This window comes from Podarcis gaigeae (genome assembly GCF_964106915.1).
Source record: "Podarcis gaigeae genome assembly, chromosome: 13".
Classification (NCBI taxonomy): domain Eukaryota; kingdom Metazoa; phylum Chordata; class Lepidosauria; order Squamata; family Lacertidae; genus Podarcis; species Podarcis gaigeae.
Genome location: NC_139689.1, coordinates 38277637 through 38302636, shown reverse-complemented (window position 1 = coordinate 38302636; position 25000 = coordinate 38277637). Strand labels below are relative to the sequence as shown.

The following is a 25000-nucleotide window of genomic DNA, read 5'->3' as shown; positions in this document are numbered from 1 at the left end:
TTAATGCCACAAATTACGTACTGCACAAAGTTACTGCTTCCTCTTTGCCTATGGTCAAATCTCCTGCCGTATGCTTTCAGTGGCATGCCCTGGGTTCCAGTTTTATGAGAAGGGAGAGAGAAAAATTATTTCCACATTCTCCAAACTGTGCACGTGCACTTATTACAACAAAACTAGGTGTCAGGATATGTACACATTAGCAGCTTGAAATGCAGGGATGTCACCCCTTCCCATTTGTGTTTCAAGACTCTTTTTTTACATTGCTTTACACATCAGAGAGAGGAAGAGGGATGTTTTTCACCCAGAGCACATTACCTGATTTGATCTCCAATTCGCTGAAGCTGATATCTGTGCATGTGCTGACATCTGCACAGGCATGATAGCTGGTTTCCAAAGTATACAACCTCACCTTCGCTGCAGCTTTTGTTTTCTAATTGGATGGAAGCTGGTTTTATAGAATCGTAGAACTGTAGAGTTGTAAGCGAGCCCAAAGGGTCATCTAGTCCAACCCCTTGCGATGCAGGAATTACAGCTAAATAATCCCTGACAGATGGCCAGCCAATCTCTATTTAAAAACCTCTAATGAAGTCCTCCACCTTCCAAGGTAGTCTGTTCTTCTGTCAAACAGCTCTTATAATCAGGGAAAGCACCTCACAGAGGACCGTTTTTCAAGAATGCAGGCTACATAGTCATTGCAGTCCTGTGTACTGAGTCTCGAACCATTGGTGGGAGCACACTGGAACTGGAGTGAATGGAGTAAACTCCCATTTATTTTGCACCCAGCATGCTCCCACTACTGGTTTGGGAAGTGGTGTACTGTACAACATTAGCAGCAATCCTTATCTATCCCATAATTCCTTATGAAATACTGTGTTTTGATGCTTCCCCACCCCACCCTCCCAAACTGCAGCTTCAATCCGAATTGAGAAAAGAAAGCTGCATTTTAAGCCAGTGTACACAGCTAAGAAGAAAAAAAGGTGACTCTTATTTAGGTTGTCCCCTTCTTTTCTGATTGCTGCTCTGTGCCTTTACCAGAGGAGGAACTTCATAGCTGCACACTAGGCAAACCTTCGATCTCATAGTGGCTGCATTGTAGCTGTTTAACAACCAGGACCACAAATATAGGTGGCAACCATCTCTGTAGCAGCTGTGACCTCGCATGTATGCTGCATTTTTCGAACATCCGAGTAGCATGTAATTTCTCTGTGTAATCCAGTAACCGCAGTGTGATTTGTGTACAGAATAGCTGCACTGTCGTTGCTAACCAAACTTGTGCTGGCTGCGTCGCTGTTGATATTCAGTTACCTTGCAATTATTACTCTGCTGTTGTGGACACACAAGTCACTGTTTAAAGAACAGATACATTTCAGAAGTTATAGAAGCAGGGGCTTGTTATTGTGTGGATCCAGACAGCTGGAACCCACGTGGAAACTGTTGCATAAGTTTATCATGTAGAAAAGTGGTCATCTGTTGCCCTCAGACACATGCTTTCCCATACACATTTTCCTTGCCTGTGCAGAAGATAGACTTGCTTTCCCCTTAAGAGCTAGTTTTCTACGTGCAGATTACAACCCGGTCTTAGGGGAATGTTCAGAGATGCTGCTCCTCTCTTGCAATCTTGTCCAGGAAAGGCTACCATGTGATTCCGCTGCATGAGTAGCTTAGTTCAAAGTCTTCCATTACCATTGCAGAACTGCAATTATGGTGAATTTTATAAATGCCTTATGTGCACCTGCACAAAAACGGCATTAGAGATGGCCGCTGTCATGTTAAAAGTAAAAATGACATGTAAATTGCTGAGAATGACTCTCTGAATGGGTGCTACTGTTGAGTGCATAGTGTAGTAAATAAGAGTGACAGCCATTCTCTCCCCACCCCATTGAGGTTCTGGGTCTTTAACAGCTGCATCACAGGTAGAAATCCCACAGCCAAAAGCTGCACCTGTTAAAGATACAGTGAGAACGGCCTCCGATGACTTGCGCAGGGTCTGGGTCGGTTCATATGGGGAGAGGCAATCCTAAGATATTAGAGCCGTATAAGTTGTCAGAGTTGCTGTTAGTTTAGGGTTACCAGACAGCCCTGGTTCCCGGATTTGCAAATTCTGTCCCCGGAATATCCCCAGATTTGCAAATCTGTCCCTGGGAAGGGGGCAGTGGCAACCTCAGCAGCCCAGAGCCAAGCTGGTAGTGCAGTTGGCTTCAGGAACCGCTCACTGTTATGGCGCCCACCATTTTTCCTTGCTAGAAGTCCCCATATGATGTGTCATGTGCGCAACACATCATATGGGGACTTCCGGCGAGGAAAAATAGTGGGCGCCATAGCAGTGAGCAGCTCCTGATGCCAGCCAGAGGCAACTGCGCTACCAGGCAGGCTCTGGACTGCTGATTGCCGCTGCCGCCACCACTGCCGAAGGGGAACTGGGGACATCCGGTGTACAGATCTCCTGTCCCCTTCCCCCTTTGTTTTGACTGGGCAGGGGAGGTTCGGGAGTGGCGGGCAGGCGGCCATTGCCCAGTTTTTTAAAAAAACTGCACATTTATATTTCACAGGGTGTGAAAAAAGGGCTTTGCACCTTGCTTGGCAGAGAAACCGTGCGCCTTGTGCCCCTCCTGGGCAACGGCCGCCCGATCAGTCAAAATAAGGGGGAAGGGGGGCAGGAGATCGGGGGAGGCTCAGGAGGTAAGGGCACACAGCGCACCATTGCCCAGTTTTAAAAAAACTCTATGCATTTATGTTTCACAGGGTGCGAAAGAAGGGCTTTGCACCTTTATACAATATGCATGTGTGCTTGGGCCCAGGGTCTTTTGCCTCACCATCCCCACTACTGACTCCCTGTTGCTACTCAGCTTAAAAAAAAAAGTGTCCCCGGATTCATTGAAAAAAATCTGGTAACCATATGTTAGCTGCTAGTGCTATTCATACATCATAACTGTTGTGCATGGAATAGTAATATGCATGTGATTCACTCCATAGTACAGGGATGGTGAAACACTGTGCCCCACCAGATGTTATTAGACTCCAATTCCCATCAACCCCAGCCAGCCTGGGATGATGGGAGTTGTAGTCCAATAAGTTATGGAGAGCAACTGGTTCCTCACTCCTCCCATAGCAGCACCATTAAGGCTGCAGTGGTACACATGCTTCTAGGAAAGTAAGCACCAGTGAGCCCAGTGGGACATATTTCTGAGTAAACATGGAAATGATTGGACGATGGGGGTGGGAATTCTTCAGAGTAAGAGATTGGCAGTTTGGTTGTTCTCAGCTATGTAGCAGCTATACCTGCTGGGGATTGTCCACACACAAGGATTAACTGTGGAACTATGCTGTGAAGCATCTCCCATGACAGCTAATTTGTTAAATGTGAACTATACATAGCAATTGCTTGATTCTGTGATACAATACCCCATCAAATTTCAGAGGCGGGGTTTAATATACCTTTGGCAAGGAGGTCTTCTGACCTTCTCCATACATGGAATCTCCCCATCCTTGTCTTGAAACCTCAGAAGAAAGGGGGCTTCAAGTGGACACCAACCGATGTTTTGCCTCTGTTGCCATCACACCTTTCAGCAGTGGCACAAGGTCTGCTCTCTGATAATGCCTCTACCCCATATTGTGGAAGTGGAAACGCTTCCTAGTTCCTCCAGCTTGATCAGCCCCTTGCAAAGATAATAGCCAAGCAAATGAACCTCAGGTGCTGATGCCTATTTATCTGACTTACTAGCCCCATGGTTGCTCACCAGAAGTTCTGTCGCCTTCCAGCGGAAGTTAAGTTGGGCCTCTATCAAAGAAACCATCTTCCTATGTACCTAGGCAACTGGCTTCTGTCAGCAATGACAGGCTCACGATGAGGCCATTTCTTCTGGGGGAATATTTGGACACGTTTCAACATTTGGAGAAGTTACCGATTTGCTTGCCAAGTGCCGTTTTGAAAAACTCACACTTGACGTTCAAGAGGACTCTCAACCAGACTGATGAATCCAGTGACTGATGCAATGGATTACTGGGATTCTGGATTTCCACCTGATGTAAGAGGTTGTGTTTTTTACAGAACACTGCTTTTGCTTTTCGCTACAGAGAAGTCTCTCTCTCTCTCATAGAAGAACTTCCCAGCTGCTATCTTGTATGTTGCCGTGAAGAGAAAAGGTCTCTCATCCCGTTTTATTTATCTACAATAAAGTACACGGCACTTGTTATTTGTTGAGAACAGAGAAGAGTTTTCTATTCCCTTCCCCACTGGGGATCCTCTTCAGACTGTGTCAACAAAACCCAGGATGAGGTGAAGAAGCCTTCAATTAGCTCAGGAGCAACCCAGAATGAACCCCCTGCTAGCCCCTCCTCTCAGCTTCTCACTCATGGTACATAAGCCTAGCTCCATCCCTGTCTTGGGAGGCCCAGTCATCACCTCTGGCCCGCTGAGGTGGCAAAGTTTAAATATAGGCTTCCAGAATAGCCTGGATTCCAACTAGGCTCAGGCAACAAAAAAATTGGCTGGACAAGCAAGACTTTAGGGGAGCCGAACACTCTTTTAAAAAAAGGCATAATGCAGGATGGCATCTATGAGGGCGAGGGCGTCCCCTTGTGGAAACCAGTTGCCCAGATGAAGCCTTGGCAAGAGGTTACCTTGGACCAAATCCTAGAGAGGGAAAGACTGCATTATTCAGCTAAATTGAGTTTGGCTTGGCTAGCACATAGAAAGCAATGAACGTGGCGACAGAAGAGTTTGAAATTTTGCACTGTAAAGCTTCAGGGTGCATGCACACACACAAAATGAATCCTCCCCTTTGTACAGATTTACAAGAAAACAGACATATATTATGTTTAGGGCTTTTGGACAGGGTTTCAAGTTTGGATGGATGTCTGACAATACAGACAGAGGGCCTTCTCGGTAGTGGCGCCCACCCTGTGGAACACCCTCCCATCAGATATCAAGGAAATAAGCAGCTATCTTATTTTTTAAAGACATCTGAAGGCAGTCCTGTTTAGGGAAGTTTTTAATATTTAATGCTGTATTGTTTTTAACACTTGATTGGGAGCCGCCCAGAGTGGCTGGGGAGACTCAGCCAGATGGGCGGGGTATAAATAAATTATTTTATTTATTATTATTATTATTTTATTATTATTATATTTTACATGCACCACCACCTACCATCACAGAATTCCTTCGATCTGTCCCCTTTTGTCTGTAGTATCTAGGGATAGAAGAGGAGTAGTACCTGCTCCAAAATTTAAGATCTGCAGAACGGGGCCTTTTTCCAAGTGCCCTCTCCAAGAACCCAAGAAGAACTCTGCTGGATCAAGCCAGTGGCTCATTTGTCCAGCATCCTATTCTCACAGTGGCCAGCCAGAGTCCTGTGGGAGGCCCGTAAGCAGGACCTGAGAACAAGACCCCTCTCCCCTCCTGCTGTTCCCAGCAGAACCACTACTGCCTGTGGCTGTGGAGGCAGAGCAAAATAGCTATGGTGGCTAGAAGCCATTGATAGTCTTAAGGTAAAGGTAAAGGGATCCCTGACCATTAGGTCCAGTCATGACCGACTCTGGGGTTGCGGTGCTCATCTCGCTTTATTGGCCAAAGGAGCCGGCATACAGCTTCCAGATCATGTGGCCAGCATGACTAAGCCGCTTCTGGCGAACCAGAGCAGCACACGGAAACACCGTTGACATGCTTTCGAACTACTAGGTTAGCAGGAGCTGGGACAGAGCAACGGGAGCTCACCCTGTCGCGGGGATTCGAACCGCCGACCTACTGATCAGCAGGTCCTAGGCTCTGTGGTTTAACCCACAGCGCCACCTGCGTCCTTCTTGATAGTCTTAACCCTCCATAAATTATGGCCGTGTGTACACATTAGCAGCCTAAAATGCAAGGAGGTAATTTTCCTCATTGCATTTTGAACCACATTTATACCATACTGTACACAACCAGAGAAGGGGCAGGGAAGTTTTGAAGGAAGCCTAAGAACAATTTCTATGGGGCAGACAATGGTGGTGCCCTTTGCACACCTCCCAGCGTCAGATCACCTGTGCTGGGTTTCCACCTTTATCTCCCCTCAGGGCTCCTGGGCTTTTTCTAGAGCTACATAGCGGGACCATGACATGGTAAATATTGTGTGTGATATAAGGAGAGTGCTATTCTTACTAATCTTCAGCTGAGGGATCATTGGCTGATAGACCACAAGTCCATCTAAAATGGCTACCGGGGCAGGCCCTACTATTAAGCAGAGTGAAACATGTGCCTCAGGTATCTAATTCTGGGTGTCCCAAAAGGCAGGAAATGGATTCCCCTGCCTTTTTATTTACTTGCCTGCTTCAAGAGAGAGGTGCTTTGGGGGGGGGATTTCTGTCTCAGTTGCCCAAATAACTTTGTCAGCCTTGAATACTGTGCACCTGGACTTGTGACCAGGTGGGGTGAGGGTGGTAGGCACCATTTGCTGTTCTGCCTCAGGTAACAAAATGTCTTGGGCCGGCCCTGGTGGCTGCAGCTGAACACTTGTCCGAAGCTGATGCAAAACTGCAGAGGGAAGAAAGAAGCAAAAAGCCACAGAAAAAAAGGACGAGGAAAGATGGAAGAGAAAGGTGCTGCTTCTTCTACTACTACTACTACTACTACTAATAATAATAAGCAGCGTAAGAAGTAGATCCCTTGCTAAAAGTAGAAGGTGAGACTCCTGGATCCAGAAAGATTCGAAAACACTTGTATGCATAGTATTAAAGATAATGTTTGCTCCAAGTGAGAAGATGAAAGGATGGAGGGATGGATAGATAGATAGATAGATAGATAGATAGATAGATAGATAGATATGTAATTCTGGAGGCAAGTAGGCATCTGAGAGCAGGGTCACTGGAGGCAGCAGTGGCAGATGTCACACGCCCCACCCCAAATGGCTTGTGCTAACTTTGGGTCCAAGGAATCACACGTGGTTCCCCGTCAGCTGAGGGCAAACTTCTGTCTCCAACGTAAACACACTGCATCTCCAGGTAGCTAAGAATAGCCTGTCCTGGTAACATGAGAGATGAGCGGAGGAGAGAAACAGGGTTTACCTCCTCCTTGGCCTTGAAGTGGGAAAAGCCCAGAGGGGAAAGGAATGTCCCGCTGAGGGACAGTAATTCCTGACGGGGAAACTTCACCACCTTCTTTGCCCCCAAGAGGGGCTCCCATGCCACTCAATGCTGCGCAAGAGAGAGGGAGGCTTTTGGCTGAGGAAAGATGTCTCAACAAGCAGCCTTCCTGGCCCACAGGAGCCCCCACCTGACCTTAATTCAGGTAATCCCAGGCTCTCGAGGCAGTGCTGGGGGAAAAAAGGGAATTCTAGAGTCCAGTGACAAGAAAGGAGTGGTTCCCGTTGTGTACACCAGGAGGCAGTGCCTACAAAGGGAATAAGGACTAGCAAACCCAATACAGTACAGTGGTTCCTCAGGTTACATACGCTTCAGGTTACAGAATCCGCTAACCCAGAAATAGTACCTTGGGTTAAGAACTCTGCTTCAGGATCAGAACAGAAATCGTGCTCCGGTGGCGTGGCAGCAGCAGGAGGCCCCATTAGTTAAAGTGGTGCTTCAGGTTAAGAACAGTTTCAGGTTAAGAACGGACCTCCGGAACGAATTAAGTACTTCACCTGAGGTACCACTGTATAGCCGGGGTCAGCAAACATTTTCAGCAGGGGGCCGGTCTACTGTCCCTCAGACCTTGTGGGGGGCCGGACTATATTTGGGAGGGGGAATAGAAATGAACAAATTCCTATGCCCCACAAATGACCCAGAGATGCATTTTAAATAAAAGCACACATTCTATTCATGTAAAAACACGCTGATTCCTGGACCATCTGCGGGCCGGATTTAGAAGGTGATTGGGCCGGATCCGGCCCCCGGGCCTTAGTTGGCCTACCCATGCTTGATCAACAATCTGTCATGGTCCGGTTCACGGGCGATCAAAGTCCCGGCTGGGGACGTTAGGACTGGGAGCAAGATGGCGGGGTGGGAGCAGGAACGGGAGTCCAGAAGCCAGGAGTCAGAAAGCCTTAGTTTGCCGACCCATGCCATATAGGGTGGCAGTTGAAAGTCCCAGGTATCACTCAGGAATTCTAAGAAATAAAAATTAACGAGAGTTATAAATAGTGTTTTCTGTTAGTTTCTAGGGCTGTGGCTGTTCTCCTGCTGGATCAAGCCAGGGATCTGGGGAACACATGATCTGGATCTGGAGTCAGGCGGGGGTGAGGGCAGCGCTAATGTCTACTAATAAGAGGGTTTTTTTAACCCTGTACAGTCAAGAGGTGTGTGGTAAGGAGATGCATCTTTCCTCCCTGACTGCCCTGCAGAGAGCAGGAGGGTTCAACTCTGCTGGGTGCAGAATTCCCTGCAAGGAGAATGCTAGCAAAACAGACCCCTGCAGCGATAAGAGAACCGAGTGTCAGTTCAGCTCAGATTGGCATATGTGTGTGTCTTCCTCTGCTGGAAACAAACAGCCACAGTGCAGTATAAGGGCTGTTCAAAGGCCTTCTTGAAAACAGCCCCACACTGCGCTTGGCAGACACTGTCTACTTCTCCTTCTTCCTGTCTGACACCCTGCACCCTGACGGTTGCTCCAGGCTGTCCAACCTAGAGCAATTCAGGGCTTTTTTGACCTGACTCAGTCAAAGCACAGATCCGCCTGAACTGATTCACAGAATTGTAGAGGGGGAAGGAACTCAAAGAGTACAATGCCTTACAATGCAGGAATCTCAGCTGAAGAATCCTGACAGGTGGACATTCAGCCTCTGCTTAAAACCTCCAGCGAAGGAGAGCCCACCATTTGAGGGAGTCCGTTCCACCGCTGAACAACTGAATTGGCCTGATTCAATTCAGAGTTGCAGCTTCGGCTGAATCTACTGGACAGTCCAATACATTTCCTGCAAAAATTGGTTCAAATCAATGCAGTTTCGAAAGGTTCAGTCCAAAAGCTTGATTCAAAATCTTATTTTTATGAGGTGTGCAAATGCACGTCATTTGGAACAGTTCAGTCCATCATCTTGATGCAAAATGGCATCCATTGGTATTGGAACATACACACCCAAACCCAGTCCTTGATCTTGGAAACTATCACACCACATTGGTAGGCAAAATCTTCAGAGGCGTCCAAATTAGTGCCATTTGGAACGTTTCATTCCACCATCTTGATTCAAAATGAGGTCCCACGTCCAAACATAGGCTCCCCGATCTCAGGAATCTTCATGCCAAATTGGGCAGCAATATCTTCAGAGATGGGATGCAGGTGACGCTGTGGTCTAAACCACTGAGCCTAGGGCTTGCCGATCAGAAGGTCGGTGGTTCAAATCCATTCGACGGGGTGAGCTCCCATTGCTCAGTCCCTGCTCCTGCCAACCTAGCAGTTTGAAAGCACATCAAAGTGCAAGTAAATAAATAGGTACCGCTCCGTTGGGAAGGTAAACGGCATTTCTGTGTCCTGCTCTGGTTCGCCAGAAGCAGCTTAGTCATGCTGGCCACATGACCCGGAAGCTGTACGCAGGCTCCCTCGGCCAATAAAGCGAGATGAATGCTGCAACCCCAGACTGGACCTAACAGTCAGGGGTCCTTTAACCTTTACTTATCTTCAGAGATATACAAATCAGTGCGATTTAGAGCGGTTCATTCCACCATCTTGATTCAACATGGCACCCAACAGTTTCTAAACGTAAACCGAAACCTGCTCCTCCATCTCAGAAACCTTTGTGCCAGTTTAGTCTAGTCCATCATCTTGACTGAATATGGCTTTGGATAGAAGACCAAAACCCTCTCCTTGAAATAAGGAACCGTTGTGCCAAATCAGGCAACAATATCTTGAGAGGCACATGAACACCTAGAGAACGGATGGACAGCTAGCGAGACTGACAGACAAATTGCTTTCCAAAATATATAGTCAACATACGTATATTCTGGCCATACTCCTGAAAAATCAGTATTCTTGCAAGCTCTGCCATGCAGCCTTCTAGAGAAAGTGGGCATGCCATAATTTCCCTGGCAGTTCCTTCTTGTTCTCACATCTCTTCCAGCCAAAAATCTTTTATTTCTTGAGGACCCATGAACCAGAGCTGGCATCCTTGGTCATGCCTACATCTGAGGCATGCGGTACTCCTCCCTTCATTTCCTCCCCTCTCAATTCAGCTGTTGAGCTGTCTCACTTCAGGATTCCTGTGCCATTCACGGAGTCAGAAATTCAACACGAGAGCTCTCTCTACCACTATCTCAGTTCCTGGAAAGCTTCATCTGTTGAACATCTGCCTGGCATGCACGCAGTTCTTAAAGATACAACGATCCATCTTCCAGGACCACGGATCGACCATTTTGGTCTCCCAAGGAACCTAGACCTGTCTTGGAAGAATGTGAGATACATCCTTCGCTTTGATCTTACCCAAGGACCCCGGACTCCACCTTCTCCTCCACCTCTCCCCAGCCCTAGGCCAAATAAACTCCTCTCTGTTTTATAGTTAGCTCTGTTAATCCCTTTTCCTCCTGGACATATTCATGACCAAGGAGGGAGATTGCCAACTTCCCACATCCCTCCAGGGCCTAAAGTGGGAAGAGGATGAGGCCAGCTGCCGCACGATCTTTTCACCAGTTATTTTGTGCTGCTAATCTCAGCCCTGACAGCCAGCCTCAGATGCACCTCTACCAGGTGAGAGAGTGAAGTGTGTTGACACAGGGAGTCTGCCCTTATGACAGCACAGGCTCGATATTTGCAGGCGGAGAGAGCAGCTGTACCTTTAAAAGTTGCACAGGACGTTCTGCCCAGGTGTGTCACCTGTCATCACCTGCCTTTTTTATAATAAGTACCAGGTAAAAAGCTTACAAAGAAGCGTGCAAGCTTTTAGGTTCATCAAAACTCTTAGTCATATACCCTTGATGAGCAGTTCTGATGTAAGTAAACATTTGACTTTTTTGCAGCATTTTCAACAGCCTTTATAAAGGTCCTTTTGGTCCAGCATGGCTACCTGCATTTTATTATGATTATTTTCCGTGCAATTTATTACGATTATTATCCGTGGTCCTGTTGTTTAGTCGTTTAGTCATGTCCGACTCTTTGTGACCCCATGGACCAGAGCACGCCAGGCACTCCTGTCTTCCACTGCCTCCCGCATGCTGGTAGCTTTGAGAACACCGTCCAGCCATCTCGTCCTCTGTCGTCCCCTTCTCCTTGTGCCCTCCATCTTTCCCAACATCAGGGTCTTTCCAGGGAGTCTTCTCTTCTCATGAGGTGGCCAAAGTATTGGAGCCTCAGCTTCAGGATCTGTCCTTCCAGTGAGCACACAGGGCTGATTTCCTTAAGAATGGATAGGTTTGATCTTCTTGCAGTCCATGGGACTCTCAAGTGTCTCTTCCAGCACCATAATTCAAAAGCATCAATTCGTCGGCGATCAGCCTTCTTTATGGTCCAACTCTCACTTCCATACATCACTACTGGTTTACGATTATTATTCCCCTATAAATCACAATGTACAGTATAATAAAAATCCTAATAATATTTTCCTGTTTACTGCTTCCTTTATGTGGGGAAGCTTTGATCCTCTGTATATTTATTGAACTACACTTCTCACCAGCCCCAGCAAACATGGACAGGGAGCTGTGGTATAGCAACATCTGACGGGGCAAAGGGTCCTCATACCCACTTTTTGATTTTCCTATGCCATATTTTAGATTGTCAGCCCCATGGGGGGGGGGGCAGGGTCATTTCCTCTTTGGCCAGGTACACCAAGGGCCTTCAGGCCATTGCCAGACTAATATTTTTTTCCTTTTTTCATAGCTTTGTTACAAGCTTTGTTGATCAGGGGAATGCTGTATAAGTAGCATATCTCAATTGTCTGAGAGGTGATATGACAGCCATCTTCAAATATCTGAAGGTCTGCCATATGGAAGATAGAGCAAGTTTGTTTTCTGCTGCTCCAGAAGGCAGGATCCAAACCAATGGATTCAAATTACAGTGGTCCCTCAGGTTACATACGCTTCAGGTTACAGACTCCACTAACCCAGAAATAGTGCTTCAGGTTAAGAACTTTGCTTCAGGATGAGAACAGAAATCGGGCTCTGGCGGCGCGGCAGCAGCAGGAGGCTCCATTAGCTAAAGTGAACAGTTTCAGGTTAAAAACGGACCTCCGGAACGAATTAAGTACTTAACCCGAGGTACCACTGTACAAGAAAGGAGTTTCCAACTAAACATTAGGAAGAATGTTCTGACGGTAAGAGCTGTTCAACAGTGGAATGGACTGCCTCAGAAGGTGATGCCCGGTGTACAAAGAGTTATCTCTTTTCCTGAGCTTGGATTTTGTACTTGGTAAGAGCCTGCCTTAGCATTACACATCTTACTACAGAGAGGCATCTGCTAACTAACTAAGCCTTTTATGGGCAGACAACTTCGGCAGCAACCAACCATGCCCATTTTTAAAGTTTGCTCTTCCCCCGCACCAGCCTCCAACAATATAAGTCTCATTTCCCTACATCTGCTGCATCTGGCTTTTACTGGCCAGAATGCAATTTCCGCCCATAAAAGAAGAAGAAAAGAAGGGGGGTGAGCAATCCTCCCATTCCAGCATCTGTTTGGAACCCATCTAGTTGGGCAGACAATTGACACCTCCAGACAGAAAAGAGGAGTGTGCAGGAGGGCTTCGCTCTGTGAGATATCTCCTTTTGAAAGTTCACATAGCAGGATGGGAAGGTAAGAGTGGGAGACCTCTAAGTTACATAAAAGGTAAAGGGACCCTGACTGTTAAGTCCAGTCGCGGACGACTCTGGGGTTGCGGCACTCATCTGATTTTACTGGCCAAGGGAGCCGGCGTACAGCTTCCAGGTCATGTGGCCAGCAGAGCAGGGCACGGAAATGCCCTGCTGGAGTGGTACCTATTTATCTACTTGCACTTTGACATGCTTTCGAACTGCTAGGTTGGCAGGAGCTGGAACCGAGCAATGGGAGCTCACCCCGTTGCGGGGATTCGAACTACTGGCCTTCTGATCGGCAAGCCCTAGGCTCAATGGTTTAGACCACAGTGCCACCCGTATCTGCTTGGTTACATACATACCGTATATTTAAAGCCCATGACTTCCCCTCCAAAGAATGCTAGTTTACCCCTCACTGAGCTACAATTCCCAACACCAGTTTGCAAACTACAGCTCTATACAGGGGGCAGGTGGTCTTTCAGGTTAGCCTGGTGTGAATTATTTTAAATTCTGCTTTCAATTAAAGCACATTGAATAATGATGAAACGAAACATCAAAAAGCCCTTTTTTCCTTCAACAACAACAATATATAAGCAAGCTTGCAGAGAGTTGGAACCCAAAAACCTTTCTATTTTAATGGTCCTAGGAAAAGGTGATCCCTGGGCTGGGCACCCTCTCGCCGTACGTTTCCCCTTCCAGATCTAGTTCTCTGGTCTGGTTTTGATCCTATTAGTTAGAAAACAAGTGTCAATCTGGGATTAGGAGCAAGATTCCCCCACTCTCCACCCCCCATAAAGCATCTTTTCGGCATCTGGGAAAAGCAGGAAGTTAGGCAAGCAGGGCAGCAAGGCAGGGGCACATCTGGGTGGAAAAGAGGGGAGACAGAAGAGATTCCCTCCCCTGAGAAGGAATACATGTGTTCACTCCTCGTACAGCTCCTAGGCAAAAAGGAACATTTCAGTAATGAGTTGGATGAGTTCAAATGTGATGCAACGCATTAAGCTGCCCAGCAAACCTTTTTGCAGCATGTCTGTGTCCCTTGTTTTCTTTTCTTTCTCCCTGCTGCCCCCTGCAGCTCATAGTTTCACACTGCTCCATTTATTTCTATATGTAACCACAGTGCCGACCACTTACAAGTCTAGCCATTTGTGGGAGGGATTGCATCACAGTGGCATAGCGTGGGTTGTCAGCACCCGGGGCAAGGCAAGTAATTTGCGCCCCCTAACCCCTAATCTGCCGCCGCTGCCAGCTTCTTCTTCCTGCTGCCTGGTCTGGTCTGGTGTGGTTCTCTCCTGCGCTCAGCGCTGCGCTGGGCGGCCGCTGCACTGTCCCTCCCCCAGATAGTCCCTCGCTCTCTCTCCGCACCGCACGCCTGGCACCCACCCCCTCCACAGTGGGCGGCGACCCGGCGGCTCGGATCGGATTCACACAGCCAGCACTGCAGTGAGAGAGAGTGAGTGAGTGAGCCAGGTAGGGGCAGAGAGCTGCGAGTGCGAGCGCCCCCCCAGATGTTGCGCCCGGTGCGGCCGGGCCCCCCTGCACCCCCAAGCTACGCCACTGTTGCATCAAAGTGGATTAACATGCTATGTTGCTCTAGATTAGGAGTCAGCAAACTTTTTCAGCAGGGGGCTGTTCCACCGTCCCTCAGACCTTGTGGAGGAATAAATGAATTCCTATGCCCCACAAATGACCCAGAGATGCATTTTAAATAGAAGCACACCTTCTACTCATGTAAAAACACGCTGATTCCTGGACCGTCCTGGGGCTGGATTTAGAAGGTGATTGGGCCAGATCCCCCCCCCCCCGGGCCTTAGCTTGCCTACCTATGCTAGATGAACAATCTGTCACGGTCCGGTTCACAGGCGATCAAAGTCCTGGCTGGGGACGTCGGGACTGGGGGCAAAATGACGGGGTGGGAGTCCAGAAGCCAGGAGTCAGAGAGCCAAAAGAGTCTGAGGGTCAGAGAGCCGGGAGTCACAAAGTCAGGGGTCTGAGGGTCTGGAAGCATGGAGTCACGATGTCAGGGGTCTGAGGATCAAGACGCAAGAAGTCACGAAGTCAGGGGTCCGAGGGTCAGGAAGCAAGGAGTCAAACGCAGCAAGGCAGAGAATGTGTTACTGTGGCAAAGAGCTGAAGGGAAAATGCCGACCTTATATCCCTTCCCGGCTCTTGCCACCAGGCAATTTAATTTTTTATTATTATTTAAATCAGTTTTTTTTTAATTTAAATCGGATTTTTAAAAATAAAATGCTTTTGGAGGAAAAATCTTTATAAAGATAGTTTTCTATTTAAGTTACATTATAGTCCAGAAGCTATTCATCAGGAAATAAGGATTTGTTTTAAGTTTTTCATGTGTGCTAAAACTCAGTCTAAGGTGGGGTTTTTTTAATCGTTTAACCACATCAGTTAACAAACATGGATGCATATGCTATAACGTTATTGTTTTAGTTAAATAAATAGTTTAAATTGTTATTAAGGATATTATTTTTTTTCTCCTTCCAATAAAGTACAGCAGAAAAGTTGTCCAAATATAAACAATAATTTCATAATTACCTGCCTTTGTATTTCTAATACTATAACCAAATCAGCAATTTTTGATATAACTGTAAAAACTACGCTGAAAACTTATTATTCCAAAAATGAAACCTTCATCTGGTTGTAAATATTGAGATTATACCAGCAAGAATGAGTCTTTCTGTAAAAAAAAAAAAAAGATTTAAATCAAGTCTTACTGACTAGTGATTTAAATCAAGTCTTAATGACTAGTGATTTAAATTGTGATTTAAATCGATTTGATTTAAATCAAATCCACTCTGGTTCAAATCCTTGCTCAGCCCTGAAACTTTCTGGGTAACCTTGGGCCACTCACAGTGCCTTAGCCTACCCTAACAAGAGGGTAGTTATTGCCTTAGCCTACCCTAACAAGAGGGTAGTTATTGCAAGCATTGCAAGCATGGGGAGGAAAGATGGGGTATTCATGCAATGAGTAGATACGTAAGCTTGTGAGTTATTCACACAACCTCCTGTTAGTGACAGTGGCGTAGCGTGGGTTGTCAGTACCCGGGGCAAGGCAAGTAATTTGCGCCCCCTAACCCGTGGATTTGCGCCCCCTAACCCTAACCCCCAGATGTTGCACCCGGTGCGGCCGGCCCCCCCTGCACCCCCCACGCTACGCCACTGGTTAGTGGTCATTCATTCCCCCCACACTTCCAAACCGCAAGAACCCTGGTTCTTTTAAAAAGTGGCTTTGTTGTGCTAGGCCACAGAGCCTTAACTGCAGACACACAAATTTCTGGTTTGTGCTCTCAAATCCCCCCCCCCTCGAAACCATGACAAATTCGAAAGCAATCCAGAAGTGGACCTCAACACAGTGCTGAAAACGACGGCGTATTCTTGAAGCTCTAAAATGTGCAGCATAACTGTGCTGCAGTTCGGAGAGAGCACAATGCATAGCCCAGCCAGCCTTTAAACACAATCTTACTTTATTTGAAACATAAGTAAACAGAGAGAAAAGCTTTACTTAGCAGCTGGAAAAGAATAAGAATAATCAGGCCAAAAAGCGTTAACATGGCTTACTAGCATACACAATGTATTTCAAGATAACCAGTGAATCTTCCTATAAAATATCAGCGATGGCTATAAAATATCAGGGTATGCCTGAACAAACATTAACGTTGCTAATAAACCGAACGCTGCCATATCCATTATCCTCTTTCACAGGCTATCGGTTTTCGTCATCTGGGTGTGTTGTACGACTCATTTACGACAAGCGAAGGCACCAATCGCTTTTTGAAAGACATGAGAGGGGGGGAAACAACATCTGGCCTAACCCCATTCAGCAACTGTTTTCAGGCTCAAGTATTGCAGCATCTTAAAGGCTAACTAATTTATTGTAGTGTTTGCTTTGTCAGACGCATCAGACTCACACACGTTCTCCTCTGTAACGTCTTTATAAGGTCATTTCCCAGGTGGCTACTGGGTCTGTTTCAAACAAACCACCGGGAAGCTGTGCTTCCACAGGCCATTAGACAAGAAGAAATGTACACTGAGGGAACTTCACCACACGCAGGAGTGCTAATGTGATTTACATCATCGGGTGTCTCTGTGATGGATTGCGTGTGGGAAAGAAGACTAGATTAGCAGCAGGACAAAACAACTAAGCATGGCTCCCAGTATGTTTCCGAGCCGAGGTCCAGCACCGAGGGCTTTCTGGCAGTTCCCTCGCTGTGAGAAGTGAAGTTACAGGGAACCAGGCAGAGGGCCTTCTTGATAGTGGCACCCGCCCTGTGGAACGCCCTCACCAGCAGATGTCAAGGCAATAAACAACTATTTTACTTTTAAAAGACAACTGAAGGAGACCCTGTTTAGGGAGGTTTTTAATGTCTGACGCTGTATTGTTTTTAATATTCGGTTGGAAGCCGCCCAGAGTGGCTGGGGAAACCCAGACAGATGGGCAGGGTATAAATAATAAATTATTGTTGTTGTTGTTGTTTAGTCGTTTAGTCGTGTCCGACTCTTTGTGACCCCATGGACCAGAGCATGCCATTCATTCCTGTCTTCCACTGCCTCCCGCAGTTTGGTCAAACTCATGCTGGTAGCTTCAAGAACACTGTCCAACCATCTCGTACTCTGCTGTCCCCTTCTCCTTGTGCCCTCCATCTTTCCCAGCGTCAGGGTCTTTTCCAGGGAGTCTTCTCTTCTCATGAGGTGGCCAAAGTATTGGAGCCTCAGCTTGGCGATCTGTCCTTCCAGTGAGCACTCAGGGCTGATTTCCTTCAGAATGGAGAGGTTTGATCTTCTTGCAGTCCATGGGACTCTCAAGAGTCTCCTCCAGCACCATAATTCAAAAGCAATTATTATTACGCTAGGCCAACAAGGCTATGTTCTTGCCTATCCCTTCTGCATTTCGCAGGAGGAGTGTGCCTCTCTTTTTGGCAATGGAGAAAACTCTCGGGCATAATGGCACTTCCCTGTGCATTTTTCAGTCAGGCCACATACAACACCACATATTTACGGCATACCACTAGAAACAGTCACAGCTTTCCCCAAAGGATTCTGGGAGCTGTCATTTGCTAAAGGTGCTGAAAGTCAGGTGTTCTAACTTCCTAAATATTTGTGGGCAGGGGGTCTGGCCCCCTCACTGTTGAAGGGACCTTCCTGCCAGCACACCCCTTTAATGATCATTAGGACATCTTCCTGGCGATCTCCGCCAGGGATGTGGCGGGGGCCATGGCGAAGCATCTTCTCCCTGGCGTGTCCCTTTGATGATCGCCAGTTCTTCTTCCCACAGTCCCAGCGCCCTCCTTTTTCATTCTCCGGCCTCTCTCTTCAATGCCATCTGGATTCTTCACCTCTCGCTTCCTCCGCGCTCGCTCTGTTTTGCTCCTATCAGATGTCAGGTATTAAATAATTTGGCAGTGGCAGGGAAAGTCAGGTCAATCCGAAATCCACGCCTGCCTCGCGGAGGATAGCTTGAAACGGGAGCAGGCTCCTCCATCCCCTGCCTACCAGAGAGTCGGCAAGCAGCCTTGAAGGAGGCGTCAACAGGCAAAAGGCTGGCAAAGATGTGCTCTCTCTCAAGCCCACATTCCTAGCACGTTCACAGCGACCTCTACATTGGCTTGGTCGTATCCATAGAATGAAAGATGGCAGGATCCCCAAGGACAGTCACCCCCCATGTACCGTATTTTTTGCTCTATAAGACTCACTTTTCCCTCCTAAAAAGTAAGGGGAAACGTGTGTGCGTCTTATGAAGCGAATGCAGGCTGCGCAGCTATCCCAGAAGCCAGAACAGCAAGAGGGATTGCTGCTTTCATTGCGCAGCGATCCCTCTTGCTGTTCTGGCTTCTGAGATTCAGAATTCCCCCCCCCCTTCTTTTCCTCCTCCAAAAACTAGGTGCGTCTTGTGGTCTGATGCGTCTTATAGAGCGAAAAATACGGTAAATGGGGAGTCGCCTGCATAATAAGATCCCTTTTGGTATGAAGAACTGTGAGCTCCGCAAAATGATTGGAGTATTTGGAGGCTCCTTACAAAATGTTTTAGGGAAACATTACTGAATTCCTCATTACAGTGGTACCTCAGGTTAAGAATTTAATTCATTCTGGAGGAATTCGTTCTGGAGGTCTGTTCTTAACCTGAAACTGAATTCCTCATTACGGTGGTACCTCAGGTTAAGAACTTAATTCATTCTGGAGGAATTCGTTCTGGAGGTCTGTTCTTAACCTGAAACTGTTCTTAACCTGAAGCACCACTTTAGCTAATGGGGCCTCCTGCTGCTGCTGCGCCGCTGCTGCGCGATTTCTGTTCTCATCCTGAAGCAAAGTTCTTAACCCGAGGTAATATATCTGGGTTAGCGGAGTCTGTAACCTGAAGCATATGTAACCTGAAGCGTATGTAACCTGAGGTACCACTGTATTGCAATTGAAAGGTTAAAAAAAAAAAAATGGTAAAGGACCCCTGGATGGTTGAGTCCAGTCAAAGGTGACTATGGGGTTGCAGTGCTCATCTTTTCTGGTGCAACGGAACACCATGATGGAAACCAGAGCGCACGGAAATGCCATTTACCTTCCCCATTTATCAACATATTTATCGACTTGCACTGGTGTGCTTTCAAACTGCTAGGTTGGCAGGAGCTGGGACAGAGCATTGGGAGCTCACCTTGTTGGGGGATTTGAACCGCCGACCATCTGATCAGCAAGCCCAAGGGGCTCAGTGGTTTAGACCATAGCGCCACCCGTGTCCCTTTAATTGAAAGGTATTATGAGCCTTAAGGATGGTATCTACAGTACAGTGGTACCTCGGGTTACAGACGCTTCAGGTTACAGACTCCGCTAACCCAGAAATAGTACCTCGGGTTAAGAACTTTGCTTCAGGATGAGAACAGAAATCACGCGGTGGCAACGGGAGGCCCCATTAGCTAAAGTGGTACCTCAGGTTAAGAACAGTTTCAGGTTAAGAACGGACCTCCAGAACGAATTAAGTTCTTAACCCGAGGTACCACTGTATAACCAAATGTTGCAGGAGGGCAAACCTAGGGTCAGAATGTATAGCATTGTCAACCGTATTTCCTGTACCCTCCCACTTGTCTCTTTGCCAGCTCCCCGATGCCTCTGGATTTGGAAGAAGATGGTTTGCATTACCTGCTACAAGAGCACCCATTGCCCCCTTCTTTGTGGAGATGGCCTTGCCTTTCTTCAGAGAGAACAGAAGCCCTCAAAAGCCAGGAGGTTCATTTAGTCAAGCACTCCCACCCAGGCCTAGCAAGTTAGGACCTCTGACATTTCACCTTTCATAGTTCAGTATATCTGGCAACTATGGACAATTAGATTTAGTTTATTCATAATGGGTTGAGGAGAAGAGAAATCATAGACAGCAGTAATCACTTATAAAATTTCAACCTAGTACTGTTTAGCTAATATAAACATCATGCCTACTTTCCCTCATCCCAATACAGTGGTACCTCAGGTTAAGTACTTAATTTGTTCTGGAGGTCTGTTCTTAATCTGAAACTGTTCTTAACCTGAAGCACCACTTTAGCTAATGGGGACTCCTGCTGCTGCCATGCCGCCGCAGCACGATTTCTGTTCTCATCCTGAGGCAAAGTTCTTAATCTGAAGCACTATTTCTGGGTTCTGTAACATGAAGCATATGTAACCAGAAGCGTATGTAACCTGAGGTACCACTGTAAATATTACGGTGGTACACACAAAAGTCAATTTGGCATTAATCAAAGCAGTATATGCAGATATAACATTAAGATGACCACCTTTATAATTGCACACACCTCTAATTACCCTGTCTGTGGTAAAATGGGTCAATGCATCTGGCTGCTAACCAGAAGGTTGGTGGTTCTTTTTTATACATATAACAATTTATTAATTTTCCAGAAAATAAAAAACAGCAACAGCACGATTAAAAAAGTAAAATAAAAAACAGTAAAAAACATACATAAATTTATGTAGTTTTTTTTACATTAGTATAACTTTTAAAAGTCACTTGTATTAAGATGAAGAAGGTTTCAAATTGGATTATTAAGAATTTTTATGAAATTATATTAAGGTTTTTACGAAATTAAAAGATGCCTGCTTCTTGGGAGAAAAGCAATGACAAACCTAGACAGCATCTTAAAAAGCAGAGACATCACCTTGCCAACAAAGGTCCGTATACTTAAAGCTATGGTTTTCCCAGTAGTGATGTATGGAAGTGAGAGCTGGACCATAAAGAGGGCTGATTGCCGAAGAATTGGTGCTTATGAATTATGGTGCTGGAGAAGACTCTTGAGAGCCCCATGGACTGCAAGAAGATCAAACCTATCCATTCTGAAGGAAATTAGCCCTGAGTGCTCACTGGAAGGACAGATCGTGAAGCTGAGGCCACCTCATGAGAAGAGAAGACTCCCTGGAAAAGACCCTGATGTTGGGAAAGATGGAGGGCACAAGGAGAAGGAGACGGGAGAGGACGAGACGGTTGGACAGTGTTCTTGAAGCTACCAGCATGAGTTTGACCAAACTGCGGGAAGCAGTGGAAGACAGGAGTGCCTGGTGTGCTCTGGTCCATGGGGTCACGAAGAGTTGGACACGACTAAACGACTAAACAACAACAACAACAACAACAACAAGGTTTTATGGAAGTGCATGAATAAGGGTTAAACAATGAAGCCAAGAGGGGGAGTGGAGGGAAGTCAAGAAGGTTGGTGGTTTGAGGCCACCCAAGGACAGATGTGGGCAGGATTCCTGTATTGCAGGGGGTTGGGCTAGATGACCCTCAGGTTCCCTTCCAACTCTATAATTATGTGATTCTGCGACTCAGCTAAAAAGTAAGGAATTGAAATAGTAATGAGGAAAGAGTATTGTGACAATTACATTTGCTGGAGGAATGGCATGATATCACAGAGCCGTCTATCCTCTCTCTGTGCTTCTACATAGAAAGGAAAATGAGCTTCTCTCTATAGAGCAGTGGGTCCCAAACTTTTTTCTCCATGGGCCACTTGAAAATTTCTGAGGACCATTTAAGGATTTTTCTTCTGCCTGTTGGAGCAAATCTAATTCAGGAGACGGTGCAATTGAATCAAGAGAGGTGATTGTGCATCTCTAGCCTGTCACTAATTTGCAGGAAGGATTCCAGAAATTTAGGTTTGTGCACTCTGTTGCCCTAGCACAACAAATTCACTTTTTTTTATAAAAAAAACCCTCAGATTTTTTTTTCCTGATTAGGAAAGTGACAGAGGGTTGTACAGTGTTACCTCGGGTTACATACGCTTCAGATTACATACGCTTCAGGTTATAGACTCCGCTAACCCAGAAATAGTACCTCGGGTTAAGAACTTTGCTTCAGGATGAGAACAGAAATCGTGCTCCGGCGGCGTGGCAGCAGAGGGAGCCCCCATTAGCTAAAGTGGTGCTTCAGGCTAAGAACAGTTTCAGGTTAAGAACTGACCTCCGGAACGAATTAAGTACTTAACCCGAGGTACCACTGTACTGGAAAGTGTGGGATGGGACAAACAATTAACAGGAAGATGTGTTAACACCCCACAAGCAGATCAGGGAGAATGCTCATTGTCATATATCTGCCTCGTGAGCAAATCAGAACGAATGAGTGAAAAATAAAGTCCCGACACAGTCCAAACTCTGCATAAGCTCAGTGCAAACAGATCAGGGTGGATGCTGAATAAACAAGTTGTCTGGAGCTGCTGAGAGAGATAATTCAATAGCAATATGGGAACCGATTTCTTTGTGGTAATTGCATGTTATGAAAGTAACACACTGACTGCCGCGTGTAATGAGATTTATATTAATTATACTGTGCGTCAGAAACCCTTTTTTGTTGTTGCTGTTCTTCGTGTTACTCTGTAAAGCCACATAATTTGATAGTTGCTAATAATAATAATAATAATACACAACAGCAATTATCTTCTAGGCATCAGTTTTAGGTACTTTTTATTTTCCCGGCTTTCTAACAGCTTGCATTTTAGGTGCTAGAAGGCTACTGTATTTTAAACACCAGGAATCACATTTTCACTGCTGCTCTCCTTGCTATCCCATTGTGTTATTTGTTTTTCAGAGTTTGATTATAGGTTATAGATGGAAGGGTGACTTAAAAATATAATAAATAATAGAAATTGTATGATATCCTGTTATGTATGTTTATGGGATAAAATGTGATATTTTAACTGTTTTAGATGGTTTTATTGTATTTTATGGAGATTTTATTTCTATGTGGTTGTACACTACTTTGGGAGGCAATTTTGCCTACAAAAGCATTTTAAACGCCTGTTAAATAAATGTGCTGTTTAGCTATCAATTTATTGCATAACGTTCATTTGCTTTCATTTCCATTGCAAACCACCTTGGGATAAATAGCACGATGGGAGGTATTTAAATGCCTTAAATAAATCAGTAACCAAAATGCTCAAGGGTGTTCGAGCAACTCTCCTATGATATTTATTTATCATTATACCACACCCATCTTGCCCCTGCCACTCTGGGTGGCTTCCAATCTCTCTCACTCTCTCTCTCTATATATATACAATAAAAAATTAAACACTGAAGGAAAAAAAACCACCTTCCCTATCCAGGGCTCCCTTCAGATGTCTTCTAAAGGTTGAATAGCTACTTGTCTTGGGGGTTGCAGAACTCCATACCCTCCAATGAAAACAGGGATGTCCTAAAGAAAAGCGGAACATTCTGGGATTAAATCAGAAACTGGGATGGCTTCTATGAAACTGGGATGGCTTCTAGGGCTGTCCCTGGAAAATAGAGAGACTTGGTGGTTTTGCACATATAGACTCAGAAAAAAGGGGGAGAATAGACTTAATAGCAAACACACAGACACAACATTTTCACTCCCCATGGTGGTGCAGCTATAGGAGGGTAGGTAAAGGTAAAGGGACCCCTGACCATTAGGTCCAGTCGCAGACGACTCTGGGGTTGCGGCGCTCATTTATTGGCCGAGGGAGCCGGCGTACAGCTTCCGGGTCATGTGGCCAGCATGACTAAGCTGCTTCTGGCGAACCAGAGCAGCGCACGGAAATGCCTTTACCTTCCCGCTGGAGCGGTACCTATTGATCTACTTGCACTTTGATGTGCTTTGGAACTGCTAGGTTGGCAAGAGCTGGGACAGAGCAACGGGAGCTCACCCCGTCACGGGGATTCGAACCACCGACCTTCTAATTGGCAGCTTACTACACCACTTAAGTCTACTTGTTGGTCCATCCACCCAACCACCTTCCTCATATGTGCCTCCAGAATTTCCTGGATGTAGCCAGGATTCAGCCTTCGTGAACAGCGTCTTGGAAGAAATTGCTTAAATGTCCGGGAAAATCCAGGAAGTGTAGATTTTGGCAAATTTCCTTAAAAATAGCTCAGAAATTCATTTTATTTTATTTTGAGATTTTGGGAAGAAGAAGAAAAAAAAGCTCAACTCTTGTGTTCGGATTTTCACTTTTTGAAATATGGCAACCCTATCTGAATCACCACCCACCCCACGCTTCTTAAGGCAGGGGGATTATGCAATCATTTTAACAGGCTTCCCTTATTTCTGGGAAATAGCCTTGTCCTACGGGCAGCAACAGATGTCACTTATCGTGCATACTGCATTGGCTGCTGTTGCAATTTTTGTTTTGACCGAGTAGCCCAAATGCATCCCCACACAGAAATCCGTCTGTCTGCCTATGCTGAACAAACCTCCTTCCTCCTCTTTCTCACTGACTTCCCTACACTTGGGTTATGCACACAGTCCCTGACATCTCCAGGTCAAACTGGGAAACCACAGTCAGAAAGCCTAGCAGCAGTCGGTATATTGACAAAACTGAGCTGGATGGGCCGGTGATATAAGGCCTTTTCCTATGTACTTACTTCTGTGCAAGGCCCTAGTCCTCATTGTTCACACCCATTCCCTCCTCCTTCCCCCAGTTTCCCTCCATCCATTTCCCCCATATCCATCCATCCATCTATTCTTGTAGAATTTATTGCGAGGTACAAATGTGACACTGTGAGCCTAGGGCTTGCCAATCGGAAAATCGGTGGTTCGAATCCCCGCGACGGCGTGAGCTCCCGTTGTTCAGTCCCAGCTCCTGCCAACCTAGCAGTTTGAAAGCACGTCAAAGTGCAAGTAGATAAATAGGTACCACTCCGGCGGGAAGGTAAACGGCGTTTCTGTGTGCTGCTCTGGTTTCGCCAGAAGCGGCTTAGTCATGCTGGCCACATGACCCGGAAAAACTGTCTGCGGACAAACGCCGGCTCCCTCGGCCTGTAAAGCAAGATGAATGCTGCAGCCCCAGAGTCATTTGCGACTGGACTTAACTGTCAGGGGTCCTTTACCTTTTTA

General features: G+C 46.2%; 1 long non-coding RNA gene across 1 annotated transcript in view; it reads left to right on the top strand.

Moving 5' to 3' along the window:
- LOC310830275 overlaps window positions 1-25000 on the top strand; it is a 274706-nt gene that overhangs the window by 173547 nt on the left and 76159 nt on the right. The window lies entirely within an intron of this gene.